The sequence below is a fragment of the Kogia breviceps genome, chromosome 10, assembly GCF_026419965.1.
Source record: "Kogia breviceps isolate mKogBre1 chromosome 10, mKogBre1 haplotype 1, whole genome shotgun sequence".
Taxonomy (NCBI): Eukaryota; Metazoa; Chordata; class Mammalia; order Artiodactyla; family Physeteridae; genus Kogia; species Kogia breviceps.
Window position 1 is genome coordinate 6,281,299 of NC_081319.1, and position 20,268 is coordinate 6,301,566.

General features: G+C 44.5%; 1 pseudogene; it reads left to right on the plus strand.

Annotated features, from left to right (window-relative positions):
* The first annotated feature begins 10,983 nt into the window (after positions 1–10,983).
* Positions 10,984–19,210, plus strand: LOC131763661 (store-operated calcium entry-associated regulatory factor pseudogene; annotated as a pseudogene).
* The last annotated feature ends 1,058 nt before the right edge of the window (positions 19,211–20,268 follow it).

The window sequence follows — 20,268 nt, forward strand, 5'->3', positions numbered from 1 at the left end:
GTTTGTCGTAGGTGTGATAATGATATTGTGGTTATTTATTTTTTTGAGAGAGTCACTGTCTTTTAGAGAGACATACTGAAATATTTACGAAGGCATACTGAAAATAATATGAAGTCTGGAATTTGCTTCAGAATAATACAGGACGAGGGAGAAGAACAGAGGTGGGGGTAAAATGAAACGAGCTTGATAATGGGTGATGCTACGTGATGGATACATGGATTTTATTATACTATCCTGTCTAGTTTTACATATGTTTAAAATTTTCCATAGTAAAAAAATTTTAAGGAAACTGGGATGATATTGGAAAGGAATAGGGATAGTGGAGGTCACAAAACAACAAATTCCACGAGGGCAGGGATGTCTGCCTTAGCCATCAGTGTTTCACAGCAACTCACACAGACATGACACATGGTAGATACTTAGCACATTTTTTTCATTTTTTGCAGTTATTTTTGTCCTTAGGGCTCTTTGGGTATATCCTACCAGGGATGTACCAATTACTCTGTTTTAAAGAAATAATTCTTCTCTATGCAGTTATATCACCAACTTTTGCAAAGGTTTATTTGTTACATTTTATTTTTTACTTAGTGAGTTTTTTAACTTTAATTTTGTTTCATAATTGCGTAAAATATTTGAATGTTTCCCAAGTCAAATCTACAAAGGAAGGCACAAAGGAGCTCAACCTCAATCCTGACAATTTCCTTTCGAGGATTTATCTCTACTTTTTGGCTACAGCTAATGGGAGTGAAGTCACGGACTCCTAGCTAAAGGGGGTTGACCCATGGCCCATCAACTAGCCCACTGGTCACACCCCTTTGGAATCTGAGACTCTAACAGAGGGACCAAGAGATGAAAGTGGTTGGCTTTTACTCATCGGGGATGGCGGACGGACCAGAACGCCCTTGCTCTGGTCTCACTCCCAGGGTCCCGGCATCCAGCCCTCTGACTTTGCACTGGATCCTGCACGGGTCCCAGGCAGCTCCTCCAGTCTTCACAAAGCTCTGAGCCTCTGAAACGAATTCACCGAATTCCCTCTGCCGCACGCTGGCCTGCGTCTGTCTCTGTTGCTTGCACCTCAAGAAACCAAACTCATGCCGTTAGCCGTCAGCAGACTCTCGTGTTGGGGTCCACGAGAGTCACACCCATCCCTACACGGGGCTGCCGGATTCTGTTCTTGGAATAGTGCTGCTGAGCACTCACTCCGCCCTGGGTGAGGGACTGCATTCCTTGGTCCACAACGCTTACTGTCTGGGTACTCAGGTCTGAGGGCCCGAGGGCTACGGCTTCCTGTGCTTTCCCGCTTTGCCTGGCCTCTGAGTATCTCTGTGCCCCCAGCCGCAGCAGGGAAGCAGCCTACCTGGCCCCCACCGGTCTCAGCCCAAGGAATGGAAGTCACAGCGGCTGGGCCAGGAGCGGGCAGGGAGGGGGTCTCCCCTTGGTCTGCCCTCATTTGCTTCCTGCTGGCTTCCTTTGAGGAGCTTCTTCCTCCCCGGCTTCGCTGCCCACTTGGCTGTGAGGACACGAGAAGGCTCATCAGTTGCTATAACAACACCCACCGGCTTCCTCTGCACTTAGCCAGGCTGTTTATTCCCTCTCAGATAATGGATCTGCCTGCAGTGACCAGCCTCCCTTTGGCCTCAGAGTTGGCTTTGAGCAATGATTATTAGTACTGTCAGTCGTGTTATTATTGTTATTGCTGGTTTGGAGCTGCCGGTTACTGAGAGCTCACTGTGATGAGCTCAGGATGACAACTAGGCCTTTACAAGCACTATCTCATTTAATCTTCCCAGGGACACTGTGAGTCAGGGACTGTTGCTCCCAATTTATGGCTCAGGAGACAGTCGGTACGGTCTAGTTTATAACAGCAGGGGCCCTGTACCTGACTGCCCAGGTTCAAATCCTGACTCTGCTGGATGCGAGCTGTGAGGGCAAATTACATACCCGCTCCCTGCCTCAGTTAACCCATCTGCAAAATAGAGACAATAATGGCGCCTGGAGTAGTGCCTGTGATATAGCAAGGGCTTGTCTTGGTTACCCCAGAAGCATTTCCTGAGACAAGGATACCAGCAGAAGTACAGGTCTGGGGAGGTCTGAGACCGGGAGTAGGAAATGAGGCAGGGAAAGGAAGGCAGCCCAGAAGGTGTGCTTTATTAATTAAGTGACCGCTGTGGACAACTGGAGATGAAGCCCGCTGGGAGCAAGCGAAGACACACGTGGAGTTACAGCATCTCCAGAGTGGTGGACTTGGGGTATTCATCCACCAGCTCCCGTCAGCTATAGGTTGAGGATTGCTCCTGGGTGGGTATGAATTCCCCAGCACTTCTGCCCTTCTCCACGGGCTCCGCAAAGGTACTCTCACAGCTGGAGAAAGCCTCCAACCAGGCGATGCAGGCGGTGGCAGCAGGCGGTGGGCATGTATTGAAGGCACCAATGGTGTCTGCTACAAAGCTAATAAACACTTGTCGAATGAATGAATAAAGGAAAGGAAACTGTGGTCCATCGGTCGCCAGAATGCACCACCCAAGCCCCATCCAAAGATGTTAATGGTCTAATCCCATCATGAATATGTGAATATGTTATGTGACATGGCAAAGGGACTTTGCAGATGTAATTAAATTTACAGATCCTAAAACAGGGAGATTATCCTGGTGGACTCGATCTAATTCCATGAACCGTTAAAAGCAGACTTTCCCTGGTTGGAGTAGGAAAGGAACCACAGGAGAAGCTGGAGAGTTTCAAAGCATGAGAAAGACCTGACCTGCGTGAGAAGGAATGTGGGTGGCCCCAGGAGCAGAGACTAGCTCCAGGTGACCACTGGCAGGGAAACAGGGCCTCAGTCCTACAGTCACAGGATCTGGATTCTGCCTACAACCTGACTCTAATTGGAAGCGTGTTCTTTCCCAGAGCCTCCAGGTAAGGGCCTGGGCTGGCCGACACCTCTATTTCAGCCTGCGAGACTCTAAGCAGAATAGCCAGCTGAGCCCCCGGACTTCTGAGCTACAGACTGTGAGATAACAAATTTATGTTGTTTTAAGCCACGGAGTTTGTGGGATTTGGTTACAGCAGCCCTAGGAAACTAGCACAGAAACTAATGCTCAAAATGCGTCAGTGACTTGGCTCGACGCCACACAGCCAATAAATGACAGAGCTGGGATGCGGACACAGAGTTGCTTATCTTCAGTTCCCAGGTTCCTGACCTCTACGTAATGCTGCCTCCTGCTCCTTGAGGGGAAGGAGGGGAGAAGGGAACCCTGAGAAAGGGGAAAGGGGGAGAGTGAGGAGAGCCCAGGTGAACAATGTAGCATCAGCTAAGAGCACAAATTCTGAGCCAGACAGGTTTGTGTTTCAAGTCTGCTCTGTAACTAATCAGCTGGGTCATTTTGGGCAAAATCACGTTGCTTCCCTAAGCCTTATCTTCCTCATCTATAAAATGGGGACGATACTCCCTGATGCAGTACATTGTGACGGTTAAATGAGACTGTGCTTGTACAGAGCTGTGTGCAATGCCTGGCACACAGGAAGCACTCAGCAAACTTTACCTATTATTACAGTCGTGTGTTCAGCGTCTAGATTGTGTCAGGTGCCTTAGAGGTGCCCCAATGCACACGCCCACTCTCGAGGTAAGTACTGCTGTGCTCACTTTACAGATGAGGCAACAAGGCTCACGGAGATGAAGGGACTTGTCAGAAGTCACATAAATGGTGTCAGAGCTGGACTCAAACCCAGCTCTGCTTGGGTCCCAGACGCCGTGTCTTTCTCCTGCACTTCCCGGCGGTCCTGACCTCTCTGTACAGGGCCTGAGCAGTGAGCCTGGGGGACCGTCACAGCGTTCCTCTCTCTGCCCTGAGCGCAGCCATGTCAAGTCCAGAGGCTCACAGAAAGCCTTCACCTCCCAATTTCCTTTTGGTCCGGCTGTCTGACTCATGGTCCCTACCTGATGCCAGAACAGGGCCTCCTGGCTTCACGAAGCAAACACTCAGAGGGCCCTTGGCTGTGTCACACCCTGTCCTGGGCACTGGGGGGCACCGAGCTTGGACAGCTCTGGGCACATCCAGCCCTCGAAGAGCACCCAGTCTCATGAAGGAGACAGACATGGGGGTAACGACAGCACCACGTGCCCAGGTTACAAACCAGGTCTGAACAGAGGGTGGTGATGATGGTGGTAATAATAACACACTGTATTGGGATTTTCAGAGCTGGCTAGTGAGATAATAGAAATTCAAGAGGAATAATGCAATTCCAGGGCATCGTTATGTTTGTGAGAGGTGATAGGAATTTAAGGAAAAAAAAGGAAGGAAATAGGAATGATTTGGAAAGGGTGTTGAAATTTAGACTGTTTCTAGAGGAGGCCTTACAGAGAAGATCCATCGAAATGAAGTCCCGAGGAAGCGATGGAGTGAGCTATGAATATACCTAGGAAGAGTTCCCCAAGGAGAGGCAAGAGCCAGCTCAAAGCGCCAAGACAGATGTTTTTGGTTTTTTTTTTTTTTTGCGGTATGCGGGCCTCTCACTGTTGTGGCCTCTCCCGCTGTGGAGCACAGGCTCTGGACACGCAGGCCCAGCAGCCATGGCTCACGGGCCCAGCCGCTCCGCGGCATGTGGGATCTTCCCGGACCAGGGCACGAACCCGTGTGCCCTGCATCAGCAGGCGGACTCTCAACCACTGCACCACCAGGGAAGCCCTAAGACAGATGTTAAACCAGCATGTGAAAAGATGCTCCACATCATTTGTTATTAGGTAAATATAAGTTATTCAAAGTGTGGTATTGAAGTCTCTGACATTATTGAGTTTTCTGTTTCTTCCTTCAATTCCGTCAGTTTTTGCTTCATGTCTTTTAGGACTCTCTTGTTAGGTACATATATGTTTATAATCGTTACACCTTCTTGATGCATTGACCCTTTTATTATTATAAAATGTCCTTCTTTGTCTCTACTAACAGGTTTTTTCTTAAAGTCTATTTTTTTCTCATATTAGTAAAGCCACTCAAGCTCTGTTTTGATTATGGTTTGCATGATAGAGCCTTTCCCATCTTTTTATTTTCAACATATTTTTTTCTTTGAATCTCAAAAAACAGCACAAAGTTGGACCATAGTAGGCCTTAAAACAAGTCTTTATACACTTCTAAAAGATTGAAAATCATATAAAACATGTCCTCTGACCACAGTGGAATGAAATTAGAAATCATCATAGCTGTAAATACTTACAAAAAAGGAGAAAGATCTCAAATCAATAACCTAACTTTACACCTTAAGAAACTAGAAAAAGAAGAGCCAACTGAACCAAAAGCAAGCAGAAGGAAAGAGGAAGGAAGGAAAGAAGGAACGAATTATTAGAGCTAATAATTAAATTCAGGAAGGTTGCAGGACATAAGATCTGTATCTGAAAATCAGCTGTATTTCTATGGACTAGCAATGAATGGTCCAGAAGTGAAATTAAGAAAACAATTCCATTTACAACCAAAAGATTAAAATACTTAGAAATAAATTTAACAAAAGAGGTGAAAGACTTCTTTTACATTGAAAACTACAAAGCACCTTTGAAAGTGACCAAAGATGTAAATAAATGGAAAGACATTTGTGTTCACGGACTGGAAGACTTAATACTCTTATGATGGCAATACTGCCCAAATTTACCTAGAGATTCATGGCATTCCCTATCAAAATTATAGTTGCCTTCTTTTTTTTCTTTGCAGAAAATAACAAGCCGATCCTAAAATTCATATGGAGATGCAAGAGACCCAGAATAGTCAAAACAATCTTGAAAAAGAATAACAAAGTTGGGAAGAATCAAACTTCCTAACTTCAAAACTTAATTCAAACCTATCAAGGAATCAAGACTGTGGTGCTGGCATAAGGGTAGACATACATTTGGAATAGAATTGACAGTCCAAAAATAAACCTCTGTCTTCATGATCAATTGATTTCTGACAGGGTGCCAAGACAATTCAACAGGAAAAGAATAGTCTTTTCAACAAAAGGTACTAGGAGAACTGGCTATCCACATGCAAAATGAATCATAGACCCACATGTAAGAGCTAAAACTGGAAAACTCTTAGAGAGAACATAGGTGTTAAGTTTAGAGACCTTGGATTAGACAACAGTTTCTTAGATATGATACAAAAAGCACAAGCAAAAAAAGAAAAAAATAAATTGGACTCTATCAAAATTAAACCCTTTTGTGCTTCAAAGGACACCATCAAGGAAGTGAAAAGACAATGCACAGAAAGGGACAAAATATTTGCAAATCGTATATCTAATAAAGGGTCTTATGTTCAAAATACATAAAAACTCTTAGAACCCAACAATAAAAGACAAATAATCCAATTTTTAACTGGACAAAGGATTGAATAGACATTTCTCCAAAGAAGATATAAAAATGACCAATAAGCACATGAAACAATGTTCAACATTTGGGAAATGCAAATCAAAACCACAATGAGATACCATTCCACATCAATTATGAGGACTATAATGAAAGAGGAAAAACCAGCAACAGCAAGTGTTGGCAAGGATGTGGGAAACCTGGAACTCCTATACATTCCTAGTTGGAATGGAAATGGTACAGCTGCTACAGAAAACAGAGTGGCAATTCCTCCAAAAGTTAAACACAGAATTACCACAAAACCCAAAGATTTCACTCCTAGGTATATGCCCAAGACAACTGAAAACATACGTTCACAAGAAAACCTTTACACAAATGTTCATAACAGCATTATTCAAAAAAGCCAAAGAGTAGAAACAACCCAAATGTTCAGCAATTGATGAACTGATAAACAAAATGTGGTACCTCCATACAAAAGAATATTATCCAGTCATAAAAAGGAACGGAGTACTTACACATGCTCAACATGGATGAACCTGGACAATATTATGCCAAGTAAAAGAAGCCAGATAGAAAATGTCACTTATTGTACGATTTTATATATATACATACATACATACATACATACGTATATATACCAGAATACGCAAATTCAGATTCCGAAAGTAGATTAATAGTTGCCAGGAGATGTGGGGAGAGGGGAGTTTGGAATGACTGCTAATGGGTACAGGTTTCCTTTTGGATGATGAAAATGTTCTGGAATTAAATATTGGGGATAGTTGTACAACCTTGTGAATATACTGACAACATTGATTGTGTACTTTAAATGTTATATAGTTTAATTAAAAAATTAAAAGAATAGCATGCATACCCAGCACTTGTATTAGGACCCTTTTAGCTGCGGATAACAGAAATACACCCTCCACTAATTTAATCAGAAAGTTTACTGGGGCTTCCCTGGTGGCGCAGTGGTTGGGAGCCCGCCTGCCGATGCAGGGGACACGGGTTCGTGCCCCGGTCTGGGAGGATCCCACGTGCCGCGGAGCGGCTGGTCCCGTGAGCCATGGCCGCTGAGCTTGCGCGTCCGGAGCCTGTGCTCCGCAACAGGAGAGGCCACAACACTGAGAGGCCCACGTACCGCAAAAAAAAAGAAAGAAAGAAAGTTTACTGGCTCGTGAAACTTGGAGACCAGAGGCAAAAGGAGCCTTCAGGATTCACTGATCCGGTAACTTAATGTTGGTGTCATGAATCCTGACTTTTTATTCTTTTTATTATTATTTTTTGCGGTACGTGGGCCTCTCACTGTTGTGGCCTCTCCCGTTGCGGAGCACAGGCTCCGGACGCGGCTCACGGGACCAGCTGCTCCGCGTCATGTGGGATCTTCCCGGACCGGGGCACGAACCCGTGTCCCCTGCATCGGCAGGCGGACTCTCAACCACTGCGCCACCAGGGAAGCCCCTGACTTTTTAAATCTCTCTGCTTGTAGTTCTCAGTGTCAGATTTTCTTCAGGCTGGTAATAAGATATCTCAAGTTACTCCGGGCATCACCTCACAAAGCACCATCCAAGGCAAAAAAGAGAGCTCATCTTTTTGAAAGTTTTCTCTTAAGAAAGAGGAAACTTCCCCCAAAGCCCCCAACAGACATGCCCTCACAGCTCACAGTCAGAATTGGCTCATGTGTTCATACTAGGGCAATCAATGCAAACAGGAATAGGATTACTTTCAGACCACTGAGGTCCAGTCTGGATCTTGGGGTGCAGCAGTTGGCTGGGTAGGGAAGGAGTGGATACCGAACATAGTAAGAATTAGGAAAGAAGGGGAAAATGGATGCTTGATAGGAAGCCAAGAGCTTAATTAAGTTATCTCAACAGAATATGATTGATTCAATTTTTATAAATTTGATTAACCTAATATTAATATATTGAATCAATGAACTAGAAAGAAGTGCACGGACAGTGTGGAATCCAGTATTCTCTACAGAGATTTTAGAGGTAATAGTACCAACCAAGGATGCATCATAACCTCCATCCTCACTGCAAGAGAATCTCCTGAGAGGTTCCACCCAATAGCTGGAAATCCCCTAGCAAGGTACCTTAGCTACAGAATAAGAGGAACCCTTTGGAACTACCTACGTGTGTCTCAACAGCACAAATGAGTTAATTTCTAATCATTCCTCTCTAAGAAAGGGTGATTTGCAGAATATTTCTCTCCTATTTATAAATGGAAAAATAGTTAACAAAAATAAAAATAAACACATTTTTTAAAAGTAGGCAAGGGGGGCTTCCCTGGTGGCGCAGTGGTTGAGAGTCCGCCTGCCGATGCAGGAGACACGGGTTCGTGCCCTGGTCCGGGAGGATCCCACATGCCGCGGAGCGGCTGGGCCCGTGGGCCATGGCTGCTGAGCCTGTGCGTCCGGAGCCTGTGCTCCGCAACGGGAGAGACCACAGCAGTGAGAGGCCCGCATACCGCAAAAAAAAAAAAAAAAAAAAAAAAAAAAAAAAAAAAAAAAGTAGGCAAGGGACTTCCCTGGTGGTGCAGTGGTTAATAATCCGCCTGCCAATGCAGGGGACAGAGGTTCAAGTCCTGGTCCGGGAAGATCCCACATGCCACGGAGCAACTAAGCCCATGAGCCATAACTACTGAGCCTGTGCTCTAGAGCCTGTGAGCCACGACTACTGAGCCCACGTGCCACAACTACTGAAGCCCGCGTACCTAGAGCCCATGCTCCGCAACAAGAGAAGCCACCACAATGAGAAGCCTGCACACCGCAACGAAGAGCAGCCCCCGCTCGCCGCAACCAGAGAAAGCCCACGTGCAGCAACGGAGACCCAACGACCCAACACAGCCAAAAATAAATAAATTTATTTTTAAAATAAATAAATTTATTTTTAAAATAAATAAATTTATTTTTAAAATAAATAAATTTATTTTTAAAATAAATAAATTTATTTTAAAAATAAATAAATAAAAATAAGCAAAAGACTTGAATAGATGCTTCACAGAATAATATATACCAATGGCCAATGAGCATGTGCAGAAGTGCTTCACTTCATAAGTCAACAGGGAAACGCCATTTCTAAAATTAAAAGCACTGACAAGCCAAATGTTTGTGAGGCTATAAAGCAGCTCAAAATGTCAAACATTGCTGGTGGGAGTGTAGAATGGTATGTCCACTTTAGAGAACAGTTTGTTAGCTTCCTATAAAGTTAGTAATACCACTTCCATGACCCTCCAATTCTTCTCCTAGTTATTAATCCATGGGAAATGAAAACATATGTCCACAGAGTTATTCAAGAATGTTCATAGCAGTCTTATTCATAATAGCCAAAAAGTAGAAACGACCCAAACGTCCCTCAGCAGGACAATGGCGGAATAATTGCAGTGTATTCACACAATGAAATACCACTCAGTAAAAGACAGGAGTCACGACTGCTGCCTGCCCAGCATGGACGAATTTCACAGATAAGATGCTGAGTGAAAGATGCCAGACCCCCAAAAGTACATACTGTGTGGTTCCATTTATAAGAGGTTCAAGAACAGGTACATCGAATTCATGGTGACAGAAATCAGAATAGTGATTGCCTACAGGGGTCAATCAGAAAGGAACACGAAAAACCTTCTGCAGTGATGGAAATGTTCTATATGCTGAGAAGTGTGTTCATTACACAGGTACACATTTATCCAAATCCATTTACTGGCACACCCAAGACTGGTACATTTCAGTGTATGTAAATTTGACTTCAATTTTTAAAAAATGAAAAAGTTGAGAGCCAGAAGTTGTGACTGGAGGGAGGGTGTCTGGAGCCAAATCGGAAGAAGCAGGGATTCGGGGGTCAAGAGTTTGCCTCTCATGTTCTGGGCCCTGGGGACATGCAGGGGTGTGTGGCTCAGCCTTTGCTGCATGTTCTGGGGACACTGTCTCCCGTTACCCTGCTGTGCAGCTTTGGTGGCTGAGCCAACCGAGCTCCGGGTACCTGGGTTTTGCCATTTGCCCCATCCTTCCTGAAACACCTTGGAGAGTCTGTCTCTGAGGAGAGGCTCAGGTGGAGGAAGAGCAGCCTCTGGGTCTCCCTGCCTCCGATCCTGAAGCAGCCAAGCGCGGGGAGGAACATCCTGCACAGCCCCTGCTTTCCTGAGCAGAGCTGGACGGAGGCTTCTGAGAAATCTCATTTCAAGTGCCTGCTGCCCGCCCAGTCCTGCTCCGTGACTTCTCACCGCTCTGCATGGCTGATGACTCGGGGAGGGGGAGCGAAACAGGAAGCGCGCTCTGCCCAAGGAAGCCTGGGCTGCAGCTCGGGGAGGAAAAGCTGCCCATCGCTGCCAGGACTTGAGGTTTCCCCTCCTATCTGTCTGCTGTCCATTCTGTCCAGGCAGGATGAAAGAACAGAAAGGGCTTGAACTTTGGGGACAGACTAAGCGGGGGGGGGGGCATCCTATTTAAGCCTCAGTTTCCTATTCTGTAAAATAGGGTGGGGGTATCTTAGGACATTGGGTGATTTATTGAGGAAGAGCACTTAGGAAAAACCTTTAAGGGGTGAGGGAAACCAGGATAGGGAACTAGGGAGCCAAGCGGGGAAGTGGCCCCAGGTAAGGTCCAGCCTTCGCGTGATCCCCTGTGGGCTGTGGGATTGATCATGTCACAAAGTCGTTACCCACTCCAGATGCATCCCCATGGCAGCACTGACTGTGGGGTGCTCTTGAAAGGACATAACCACCTGGTGAAGCTCCTGTCCACAGACGGCAATTCTCTGAAGAAGGCGGGGTGGCTGAGAGCTCTTGGCAGCCAGCGTGCCGGAGAGGGGGCACGCTGGCCTGGCGACGGAGGCCTACTGGTGCTGGGACCCCAACAGCAACTACTCGAGGGGTAAAATACCCGTCGCCCAGGGCTTTTGTGAGTTCACACAACAGGCAGTGAAGAAACAGTAACTATTTCTTAGCTGCGTGAGAAAGTGTACCTAGTACCATAAATGTGTATGCTCTGCCTACTGCAGATTCAACATTTTTTAGGGATCAGGGCAGAGTGAGAACCCCATATCTATGTATCTAAGCATGAACAATATAAAGAAACACTTAGCAGATGCGAACTATTGTATACAGAATGGATAAACAACAAGGTCCTACTGTAAAGCACAGGGAACTATAGTCAATATCCTCTGAGAAACCACAATGGAAAAGAATATGAAAAAGAATGTGTGTGTGTGTATACATATATATGAATTACTTTGCTGTACAGCAGAAATTAACACAACATTGTAAATCAACTATACTTCAGTACAATAAATTTTTAAAAAAAGAAAGAAACACAACAGCCAGAAGTTGGCAGAGCAGCTGTGTCCTGAAGACCCCCTTTTATTCCTGGATCACAGGAAAGTTTGTGGTTCCCAAGGAAGGTAGCTGGAGCAGTGTGGGTGACCCTTGAGAGACCTGAGGCAGTGGCTGCCTACCATCTGGTCTTACCGCCTTGCCACATAATTCTGCCTTCCTTCCATGTACCTGGAAGACCTTCATGCACACCTACCTGAGCCTCAGGTCATCTGTATCAACTCCTCCCCTTAACATTTCTCTATTTTGTGCTTCTAAGAACTTGAGAATTGACCGCTAGGTACCATCACCTGGTCCATCCAACCCAAGACTCTGCTTTTGATGGGGCTTTCCAGAAACAGTGAGTTGGAAATGTTGCTGGGATGTCCACATTTCCTCTAATAATGTACGTCATGGGAGGAAAGAACACTGACTTTAGAGTCAGACACACCTGGGTTTCAATCCAGCTCTGCCATTTGATGGCTGTGTGCTCTTGATCAAGTTGCTTTACCTCTCTGAGCCTCAGAGTCTCCCTCTGTAAAAATGTATAAATTAATGTGCTTGCTCAGAACAGTGATTAGGAAGATTAAGAGCCTCATCACGTGAGGTGCTCAGCACATAGTAAGACCTTGATAAATATTGACTCTTTGCCCCTTGTCTCCTCTGGAATGATGTTATGTGTTCAGTCCGGTCACCCCTTGGGGGAGCAGCTTTCCTAGGTTAACCGCCTGCACTAGGGGGTCTGGCTTGTTTAGCCTAATGAACTGCACCCTCTGGGAAGAGGCCCTCATCCTGTCGGTTTCTGGCCCCAGTTCCAGGAACTGCCCCACAAAGCCTCAATTTCCTCTCCGTTGTTTCTTGCATCTCCCAGGAGACTATCTCTATTACAAGCATCCTCTTTGTTCCCTCATCTGCCCTTTCCTTGTAAAGATGGTTTGGCCAAGGTGGTGCCTTTGCCAGTAAGCTGTGTCTTTTGTTTGGATTCCTGGTAAGATGGTATGGAGCCCTCGTGGAATTGGCCATCACAGAGGAGGACCTGAAAGGGGTCAGTGGTCGGGTGCCTGAGCGCCTGTTTCCTCCCTATATTAGAGGTGCCTCTGCAGGCAAGGAGGGACTTCTAGGTCTAAAATGTCAGGGCACAGACAGCAATATCCCAGCCTGACCTTGGGGTAGCTAACAACTAAAATCTGTCTTTTGACCCAGTCTGGGGGTTCAGAGAAAGTGGGACAGAGACCCAAGCGTGGAGGGGCCCTGCCCTGAGTTCTGGGACGATCACGTGCAGCGGGAGGGGATCTGGGTTCAAGTTCTGGCAGGGCCACTTACCAGCTATGTGATGTAGGGCATTTTACTGAACCACTCTGTGCCTCAGTTTCTACTCCTATAAAATGGGTATGATAATGACAAGGAGCATTTTCCCCCAACACTGGGTTTTTAACTCCTTTACACATGTGCATCGTCACTTCTATAACAGCACCTGCTTTCCCTGGGGAAAAGCCCCTGCACACCCAGGCCCTGTGTTTGGGAAAGATTGGCCTTAACCTCCAGGCTTCAAGTTGGGCATGTATTTCAGCCCCAGCCTATGAGCACATTCCACCCTCACACCCTCCCTGATAGTCCAGATATGGATGCTAGACTCCTGGGGGCTCAATGAGACTCCAGGGCTTCTGCTGGAAGTTGGAAAACGGAAGGTCTCTTTCCCCAAGGATTTCAGAGAGATTAGGGTTTCTGCTCGGAGCTGCTCATGGTCATTTTGCCTCCACAAAAGGAGAACATGATTGAGAAAGAAGCCAACACAAAGCCAGGAGATGAAGAGACAAAGGTTCTTTTTTTTTTTTTTTTTTAAGCATTTAAAAAAATTTATTTGTTTTTGGCTGTGTTGGGTCTTCATTGCTGCGCGTGGGCTTTCTCTCGCTGTGGTGAATGGGGGCTACTCTTCATTGCGGTGTGCGGGCTTCTCATTGTGGTGCTTCCCTTGTTGTGGAGCACGGGCTTTAGGCACGCGGACTTCCGTAGCTGTGGCACACGGGCTCAGTAGTTGTGGCTTGAGGGCTCTAGAGCACAGGCTCAGTAGTTGTGGTGCATGGGCTCAGCTGTTCTGCAGCATGTGAGATCCTCCCAGACCAGGGCTCTAACCCATGTCCCTTGCATTGGCAGGTGGATTCTTACCCACCACGCCATCAGGGAAGTCCCGAGACAAAGGCTCTTGATAACATCCATCCAACGCCTGGATCCAGCTGGGCCTGAAGATCAACCTCAGGGTTTTTAATCACTGTTTTTCGCTAAAGCCAGTTTATGCTGGGGTTTCTGCCCCTTGCAACTGCACAGTCCTTCAGCCATATTGTATATACAATAGTATTGTACATCCCTCTCTGGTTGTTTGGAGAATTAAGGGAGACAAGCCATGTGAGGCTCTTGGCACAGGGCCTGGCATGCAGTAGGCACTTCATAAATGCCCCTTTCTCCCAGGGCTTCAGTTTTCTCATCTGTCAGATGGGTGCATTAAACTATATCCTATCACTTGTTAGTAGAGGTGGAGACCCTGCAGGAGAAGTCTGGGCAGTTCTTTTAAAGTAACAATGAAGCACTGTGGTAGGAAGAGCAACGGTCCCACACAACGTCCCCATCCTAAACCCTGCACCTGACAGTAAGTTACGTTATGTGGCAAAAGGGCTTTTGTAGATGTGAGTTAATTAAGGATTTTGAGATGAAGAGATTCTTCTACATTATCTGGGTGGGTCCAACCTAATCACATGAGTTCTTAAAAGAGAGTTAAGAATTAAGTCAGAGAGATGCAACATTGCTGACCTTGAAGATAGAGGAAAGGGGCCTTGAACCAAGGAACGTGGGAAGCCTCTAGAAGCTGGAAAAGGTAAGGGGATGAATTCCCCCTATATCCTCCAGGAAAAAATGCAGCCCTGCCAACACACTGATTTTAGTCCAGGGAGAATGGCGTCAGGCTCCTAACCTCCAGAACTGTCAGATAATCCATTTGTGTTGTTTTTAGCCACTGAGTTTATGGTAATTTGTGTTAAAAAAGAGACAACAGGCCAAAAATGGAGTCACTTATACTAAACTCCATGTCACCAAACTGAGACTTACTACCTAATTTAATTATAATTACAGACTCTCCCAGGAATAGAATCTTAAACCAGTCAGGAATGACTTGGTCAGCACTACTGAACCTGCCTGATAGAAGCCTGTGCCCCACCTAAAGGAAGGTGACCTTGCATATCCAATTGTCTTGTGCTAGTTTAACTTCCTTGTCCTGCTCCCTTCATAAAAGCCTTTCATTTTGTACAGCTCCTCAGAGCCCCTTTCTGTCTGCTGCATGGGATACCACCTGGCTCATGAATCACTGAATAAAGGCAGTAAGAGCTTTAAAGTTTACTCAGGTGAATTTTGTTTTTTAATTTTGTAGCAGCAATGGGATCTGGAGGAAACTCCCAACAACCTTGGAGGCAACAAGAAACACAGGCAGTGGTACCCACAAATGCTTTTAGTTCTCTGCCTTTCTTGCCATTTCCAAGGGTTCTCCTTGGTTCACAGCTATGTTCTCTTTGCAGTGAGCCACTGATGTAATTGGCTTTCTAGCCCAGGGCAGGTCAGCTTGAGTTAGCAAAGATAGGTCTACTAGAACCAAGTTCCAAGCTCTTGGCCCAGTCCCTGGTTCCACTTTGGGAAATGCTGGTGGTTTAGTCCGCAGTGCCCCATTTGACTGGAATCCCAGTCCACAGCCCCCATTTGTTGGGGATGTGCTGGTTCAGTCCTTTCCCCAATTCTACACTGGAATTGCTGGTGATGTACACAAGACCTTCTCTTGGCCAATCCACAGTAACAGCGCTTTGGTAACTGCTGGTGTGTTAACATGCACAGGAGGGAAAGGCTATTTCTTATGGTAATCTCAGAAGCCAAAAGCTGCAACACTGGTGGAAATGGATTGAGCACTTCAAAGCTGTTAGAGCACTCACCACCTAACTCCAAGACTCCTGTGTTAGAATACGTTGCTCACAGAATGGGTTAGATTAACACTAGGTCACTCAACATCCTCAAGAAAATTTCTGTGCAGCGAGGTACACTGTAAAACACCACACAATCCCCAACCCAGTGGCACATGCTTCTTAGGTGTTTATTTGGCTCCAAGAGACCCAAGGCTTAGCTGAAGAAATGGGATCCTGAAATTCCCAAGAACCGAGCACACCTTCTAGCACACCCGCTTGTTTATGTCTAAGAACTGTGGTCCCAGGAGCTGTGGATATCCACAAAAATGGCAGAATCTTATCAAGACAATCTAGAATTATAATGGCCTTTATGAGGAATGTTCCAAGACAAGATCAATTAAGAAATGTACTTTAAAACAAGGGCTCCAGTAGCAGGATACAAAATTAATGCACAGAAATCTCTGGCATTCTTATACACTAATGATGAAAAATCTGAGAGGGAAATTAAGAAAACACTCCCATTTACCATTGCAATAAAAAGAATAAAATATCTAGGAATAAACCTACCTAAGGAGACAAAAGCCCTGTATGCAGAAAATTATAAGACACTGATGAAAGAAATTAAAGATGATTCAAATAGATGGAGAGATATACCATGTTCTTGGATTGGAAGAATCAACATTGTGAAAATGACTCTATTACCCAAAGCAATCTACAGATTCAATGCAATCCCTATCAAACTACCACTGGCATTTTTTTACAGAACTAGAACAAAAAATTTCACAATTTGTATGGAAACACAATAGACCCCGAATAGCCAAAGCAATCTTGAGAACGAAAAATGGAGCTGGAGGAATCATGCTCCCTGACTTCAGACTATACTACAAAGCTACAGTAATCAAGACAGTATGGTACTGGCACAAAAACAGAAATATAGATCAATGGAACAGGATAGAAAGCCCAGAGATAAACCCACACACCTATGGTCACCTAATCTATGACAAATGAGGCAAAAATATACAATGGAGAAAAGACAGCCTCTTTAATAAATGGTGCTGGGAAAACTGGACAGCTGCATGTAAAATAATGAAATTAGAACACTTCCTAACAGCATACACAAAAATAAACGCAAAATGGATTAAAGATCTAAATGTTAAGACCAGACACTGTAAAACTCTTAGAGGAAAACATAGGCAGGACACTCTTTGGCATAAATCACAGCAACATCTTTTTTGACTCACCTCCTAGAGTAATGAAAATTAAAACAAAAATAAACAAACGGGACCTAATGAAACTTCAAAGCTTTTGCACAGCAAAGGAAGCCATAAACAAGATGAAAAGACATCCCTCAGAATGGGAGAAAATAGTTGCAAATGAAGCAACTGACAAAGGATTAATCTCCAAAATTTATAAGCAACTCATGCAGCTCAGTAACAGAAAAACAAACAACCCAATCCAAAAATGGGCAGAAGACCTAAACAGACATTTCTCCAAAGAAGATATACAGATTGCCAACAAACACATGAAAGAACGCTCAACATCATTAATCATTAGAGAAATGCAAATCAAAACTACAATGAGATATCATCTCACACCGGTCAGAATGGCCATCATCAAAAACTCTAGAAACAATAAATGCTGGAGAGGGTGTGGAGAAAAGGGAACCCTCTTGCACTGTTGGTGGGAATGTAAATTGATACAGCCACTATGGAGAACAGTATGGAGGTTCCATAAAAAACTACAAATAGAACTACCATACAACCCAGCAATCCCACTACTGGGCATATACCCTGAGAAAACCATAATTCAAAAACAGTCATGTACCACAATGTCCACTGCAGCTCTATTTACAATAGCCAGGACACAGAAGCAACCTAAGTGTCCATCAAGAGATGAATGGATAAAGATGTGGCACATATATACAATGGAATATTACTCAGCCTTACAAAGAAATGAAACTGAGTTATTTGTAGTGAGGTGGATGGACCTGGAGTCTGTCATACAGAGTGAAGTAAGTCAGAAGGAGAAAAACAAATACCGTATGCTAACACATATATGGAATCTAAGAAAAAAATGTCATGAAGAGACTAGGGGTAGGACGGGAATAAAACACAGACCTACTAGAGCATGGACTTGAGGATACGGGGAGGGGGGAGGGTAAGCTGTGACGAAGTGAGAGAGTGGCATGGACATATACACACTACCAAACGTAGGGTGGATAGCTAGTGGGAAGCAGCTGCATGGCACAGGGAGATCAGCTCGGTGCTTTGTGACCACCTAGAGGGGTGGGATAGGGAGGGAGGGAGGGAGACGCAAGAGGGAAGAGATATGGGAACATATGTATATGTATAACTGATTCACTCTGTTGTAAAGCAGAAACTAACACACCATTGTAAAGCAATTATACTCCAATAAAGATGTTAAAAAAAAAAAACAAAAAACCAAGGGCTCCCAAGTCAAACAAGCAGAATTGGTTACCTAATTTAGTTGTCATGCAGAAGCCTCCAGAGGGCTTCAAAACTACAAAATAGTTTCATTAAAAGAGTCATTGCCAAAAGCTAATGAAAAATTAAAGATATAAGATGCACATTAAAAAAAAAGACTATGACATAACTCATGCCACTCCCCCTCCATCCCTCTTTTTTTGCCGTCTTCACCAAGCACCCTGGCCAAGGCTGGCGGGCTGGAAGTAGCCAGACGCTGCCCTCTCCTCAGCTTCCTTTCACTTCTGCTGACCGTGGGCCCTGCCCAGGCCTGGAACGACTTAGACAGAATATTGTTGTGGGATGTAAAAGCTCTTACCCTCCGCTAGGACCGCTATACCACTTCTCGTGGGTTGGCTCCAATTCCACAGTGAAATGTACTGGAGGCATAGCTGGATGGGATGCTTATACCCCCAAATTCATACAGTGTCAGAACAAAGGGTGGAATGGTTATCATATACAGCGGGGATGTAAGACTGATTTAGATATCAAGTACAAATTTGGAAAAACTGCCAGGCTGTAAAAGCTATGAATCCTCTGAAGGTATATACTAAGAGGCTCCTATAGCTTGGAGTATAACTTAGATCACGTGGAACTTGGCCTGAAGCAATTGAGAGAGTCTAGGGAAAACCATGGCTTTAACTCTTTCTCTGATTATTATCAGAGAAGTTGTACTCCCCAGATTCATGTGGCATCAGTGGAGTGATTACCATCGTGGTGCTACTTGCTATTGACTTTGGAGGTTATATATTGTTCCTTGTCAAGATTCTCCTCCACCATATTCTGAGTATAGTCCACATTCTCATCGTTATCAGAGATTCACCAACTCAGCAGGAGCCCCTCCTGTGGGCTTTAAGTCTGAGTTCACAGGTCAACATGGTGCAACCTCTGGTTTTGGCAGCACTTGCATGGACAGCAAGGAAATGAACATTCAGGACCAGGGTTCTGGACTGGCTTGGGAACTGGAGGAATATTAGAATATTTGGCAGCAATAGAGCAGCAACACCCTTCTCGGACTCATGGTACCACCCATCTCACCCTCCCTCATACTCCAGCACGTGAAAGAGCCCTGCTTACCACTTCTTGGAGGCACAGGTAGCTCTTTGGCATATTCAAGCTCAGAGACCAGACCCGGGACAGCAGCAGGATATGGTGGTACTAGATGATAAAGGAAAAAGTTGAAGTCAAACACTGGTTGCAAAATTTCTGATTTTTCATCACTTTCTCTTTAAAGCAGTGCTACCTGCTAACAACTGAGGAAAGGGAATATACAAAAGTTCTGTGGTGTTTTGTTCTGTATAGATTTTTGTATTATTTGAGGCTAAGAGGTGATATATGACAAAATGCTTATGTAGAGAATTATATGTTTGTGTAACATGTAGATGTATATTACAGTTTTTGAAAGTGATGATTACTACGGAATGCTAAAAATGTATTGTTTAATTTATAAAACCAGTGATGCCATAAGAAGCATTAAGAATGAAGTCTTTATACCAATAGACACTGAGTACAGAAAATTTCAGACTTAGGTGGTTTTAGTTTATGAGTCATCACCTCATAGAAACAATGATAATACACTTGGTATTTATTACTGGGTGTTTATTGTTCACCATATATTTAAACCAAGCTTTGGACTACTAATTATACTTATCTGTGTGTTTTGATCACTTTTGAGCTCAGGAGCTTTGAATTCTTCAGTGGTGGGTGAGGTTCTAGTAAATGAGAATTACCTTTTTTGGAAAAGTAGAAAATAAGTATCCAGAAGGTTGTTGTGAATGTTTGTATGCTGAAAAAAACACGTGAAACCTCCATTTCACTTTAAAAAGTGAAATATTTCAATTTTTAAAATATTGATTTACAATATTATATTACTTCCAGGTATACAACATAGGGATTCAATATATATATATATATATATATATATATATATTTTTTTTTTTTTTTTTTTTTTTTTTTTTTTTTTTTCTTTTTGGTACGCGGGGCCTCCCACTGCTGTGGCCTCTCCCGTTGCGGAGCACAGGCTCCGGACGCGCAGGCTCAGAGGCCATGGCTCACGGGGCCCAGCCGCTCCGCGGCATGTGGGATCTTCCCGGACCGGGGCACGAACCCGTGTCCCCTGCATCGGCAGGCGGACTCTCAACCACTGCGCCACCAGGGAATACCAATATTTTTATATATTATACTCCATTTCAAGTTATTATAAATTATTGGCTATATTCCCAGT